Here is a 4,579-nt window from a genome sequence, read left to right on the forward strand (position 1 = left end):
AGCACCAGGGGCAAAGAAAAAGGTACCAAGGGGGTGGCGGAACAAGAAGATTCCTACGGAAGATTTCTCTCCAGGGGATAAAGTAATCTCAGCCTACTTCGCAGATATCCCCCTTAATCTCCCCACTGTATCATCTCAGCTACCTAAGGTCTTCACCATCAACAGAGTTCTCTCCTTGGAGCATGTAGAGATCATTGATACAACCAATGGATACAAGTCCACTACCAGAGGAGAAGACTTCAAGCATTACCAACCACCATAATAAGGGGGTAACGTCAAGCTAGTGACGCTAAAGAAGCGCTTCATGGGAGGCAACCCATGTTTTACATGCTTTCAGAAGTTAGTGAATAAATCAATATTCATGAATTCCAACCATAACATGACAAACACGTGTGAAATTTTTATATGCAAAATATAGTGAAGAACAAGTTTGGTGTTCAAAGCATTCTTCTTAAAGCTTTGAACACAACTTTTCATCACAGTGCTCCAAACTAAGTTTGGTGTCACCCTATGGTGCCACTAATCTGTATTTGAAGATACACAGTTAGTCACTTGGTGGAATTCAGGAATAAACAAATTCTTTTATTATTCAAGCTGTAGATGTTAAAGCATTTTTGTTTCTTTTATAAAAGTAGTTCTTACTTTTCTTATTTCATCTTTATAGGGAAGGAAAGTGAGCATTGATGAGGATTGATTAGACAATTTAATGGGGGAGGCTCGGCCATTTCACGAAGAGAACCATACACTTGTCCCAACAAGGAAGGCATGGGAAATGTTGCCATGCAACATTGAAAGAAGGAGAGTCTTAAAGACCGAACCAACATTCCCCATCAAGTGATGATCCTTGTCTTCCCTTCGTATGCAACCCCATCCGTCCATCAAGGAAACATTCGTGCAATCCACACCCTTCATGCACTCATGAATTTTCCTATATAAGTGAACCTTAGTGCATGCTCACTCCTTACATTCAAATCCCCACCCTTCACACTTCTGTTGGTACACTAAACCCTTCATCACACTCTATTTTAACCAACCCACTCTTATTCTATCCGAAGCCTCAACCCACCTCAAAACAACAATTCAAGTCATGGCATCATCAAGCTCGAAGAGGCAAAAGAGAAAGAAACCCATGGAGAGTGTCCCTCTTGACGAGAAGAGATTTAAGACGGCCTTCCATGAACGAGAATTCGAGAGGATAAGGGCCAGAAAGATATTGCCAGAGTTAATCTTTCAAATCAATGCCAATGAATTACCATAGATTTTGAGAAAAATCGAACAGAGAGGATGGCAATTGCTCACCAGTCCAGAAGTTAAGATCAATGGCAACCTCATCAAAGAGTTTTATGCAAATGTAGTTAGAGAGGAGAAGACCAAAGCTCCCACCTACAAAAGCTATGTGAGAGGAAGAGAAGTAGACTTCAGCCCAAATGCCATAATAAGAGCTCTTCAACTGAAATTCCCTCATTTTGACGAGGAGAGTTATCAGTCAAGGATAAGTAGAAACCCTGATAAGGATGAGCTCGCAGAGATAGCGTCAGATATCTGTGTGATAGCAGCTGATTGGGAGAGGTACTCAGATGGGAGACCAAAATTCATAAAAAGGGGAGACCTTCATCCTGAGGCCAAGGGGTGGTTCGAGCTTGTAAGAAAGTCCATCTTACCGGCTGCTAATAATTCAAAAGTTAACATCAACCAAGCCACTATGGTGCAATGCTTAGTACTAGGTGGGGAAATCAATGTGCATGAGCTTATTGCCGAAGGGATTTAAGAGTCGGCTGAGAAAGTTGATTTGGGTGCCAGGCTTTGGTACCCCAGAATAATTCTCCGCTTGTGCAACAAGGCTAAGGTAGTATTTGAGGACAGCAATCCAGACTGGGTGAACCCAGGGAAGCCGGTCACACGTGAGCGCATGGTCCACACCTCACTTGCTCAACAACTAAGAAGGCCACATATAGGAAGGCACAGAGCCCAGGAAGAAGTTCATCAAGAGGAGTATCATCAGGAAGATTACCAACAAGAAGAGCAACACAACCCAGCCAACCTCAATATGAGTCATATCTTACATGCCATTGAGGATTTAGAGATGAAACATATGGAGGGACAAGAGTAAATACTTGCCATGCAGTCCAAATGGATGAAGTAACAAGAAGAGTGGCAGAAACAACACATGGAGCAGCAACAGGAGCAATATTCACAACTCGCTCAAGCCCTACACCAAGTAACAGAGAGGCAAGAGCGTCAAGACAAACGCCTTCAAGAGCTCAACCAGCGGCAATTAACTCAGATGAAAACATTTAATGAGTTTAGCGTGCTGAATGAAGGAAGGCAGTTGCATAGAGAGGAATTCAGTGTAAAAAATCAAGCCAGATTGAGCTATATGTCTGATAATATGCACCACCTACATTATGCCATTCCCACATATGAGGAGGTCCAAAAAGAGTTTGTTGAACGAGAAGAAGGGAAGGTGAAACAGCAGAAGAAAACTCTGAAGAAAAAAATGGAAGATGCTGGCTTCTGGGAGAAACTACTCGGAAAAGCCAAAGGGAGTGGGAGCACAAGCACTCAAGAAAAGCACCAAGAGGACAAGCATGGAGGGGAGCATGAGCAACCACATGAGTAAAAGGTGGTGGAGCTCCTTTCTTATTTTTTTTTAGTTTATATTATCAATAAGGAGGATCTTGTATGAAATAGGACATGCCTCCATATTAGCTAGACAACTTTCAATTATACATTCTGAATTTTATGATTAAGAAGTCAATGATTGCTAGCCTTTATGTTACTGCATTCGTATCTTTACTTATTGTATGTTTGTCCTTAGAATCAAATGAAGAGAGAATGTTTATGTTTTGAAAGACCAGAGTAGAGTTCATAATGTGGAAGTGCATTCATGAATCTTTGGGGGTAGTCATAAGTTAGCTAAGTTGGTTCAACCACAAGGTTAGGATGACAACTATCTATCCTGAATACTTTGCTTTTGATATACGCATGAGACTAAGATAACAACAAGATCCTAATAAGAGAAAAAGGGAAAGAACAAGGGAAGTGAAAAACAAAAGAAAAAGAGTAAGCAATAAGGCTAGGCACCAATGGTTTGTCTTAAGACATGTGTCTGTGGTGCTCCTGTGTGGGGGATCTACTTGGATGAATAAGCTCGTTGGGGTGCTTCATCACCTGGTAACTTGGTTAACTAACCCGGGATTATCAGCTAAAAATCCACTATCAAGAGTAACCCTCACCACAGAGCATTTAGTAACCCAAAGAGGTGCTGGACACCAAGGTCTCAAGGAAAGAAAATAAATAAACTATATGCCTGTAGTGTGCATGTATGGGGGAGAGACTTGAGTAAGTAAGTCCTTAGGGGTGCTTCAACACCTAGCACCTTGAACCAACTGGTTCGGGAGTGTTGGCTGAAAGCTTATCCTAAAGAGTTGCCCCCTTACAAAACACTTAGCCTAAAATAACACAAACAGCCCTTGAAATAACAACAAAAGGATCAATAAATAAAGGTCTCATGGGATATAACAAAGTGAGTGTTTTAGGAGATGATAAAGGTCTGAAAGCCAGTAGTGGAATGAACCTAAGTTGCTATGCATGAAACCACCATAAAATCAGTAATATGACTTCCACAAGAATGACTCATTTCTCTGGAGATTCAAACCACCATAAAATCAGTGACATGACTTCCACAAGAATGACTCATTTCTCTTGGCATTCCATTCATCATTCTCTTGTTCCAGTACTTGCTTAGGGACAAGCAAGCTTTAAGTTTGGTGTTGTGATGCCAGGGCATTTTGGCCAGTTTCATTAACCTTTTCTTTACTGTTTTTAGGTAATTTCATGCATTTTCTTAGGAAATAAGTTAGTTTTGGGCAAGTATTCACTCAGACCTTGATTCAAGCATACATTGTGCATTTTACATTATTTCATGAGGATTTTGCATGATTTTAATGACAAAATTGTATATTGCATTACCCATGACATGGACTAGAACTTTGATGCACTCTATTGCTTGATTTCAAGACCAAAGGAAGCAAGGAAGAACCACTTAGCAGTCACATTAATCTAATTAACGTTACCACTAACGTGGAATGGGAGGTAACTTTCAAAGTTAATGAGAAAAGTGATTGCCAATAACTCAAAAGCCATCAACACCCACGTTAAAGAGTCACGTTAACTAAGTTAACGTGAACTCTAACGTGGAGAAGAGAAGTTGAGCGAACGTTAGGGACACTTAACATTGTCACTAACGTTGGCAATTGCTCATAAATGGCCACGTTAGAAGCCACGTTAACTAGGTTAACGTGGCCTCTAACGTTAAAGGGGGAAGAGAAGCCAACGTTAGTGACACTCAACATTGTCACTAACGTTGGCCTAAGGTGCAAATAGCCACGTTAACTCCCATGTTAACTTGGTTAACGTGGGAGCTAACGTAAGAGATGGAGAGTTGTCGACAACGTTAGTGACACTCAACATTGTCACTAACGTTGGAGCAACCACACAACCCCCAAGAGCCACGTTAACCTTCACGTTGACCTGGTTAACGTGGAAGCTAACGATGAGGAATGAAGAATGAGCCAAC

The sequence above is a fragment of the Arachis duranensis genome, chromosome 6, assembly GCF_000817695.3.
Source record: "Arachis duranensis cultivar V14167 chromosome 6, aradu.V14167.gnm2.J7QH, whole genome shotgun sequence".
Lineage (NCBI taxonomy): Eukaryota > Viridiplantae > Streptophyta > Magnoliopsida > Fabales > Fabaceae > Arachis > Arachis duranensis.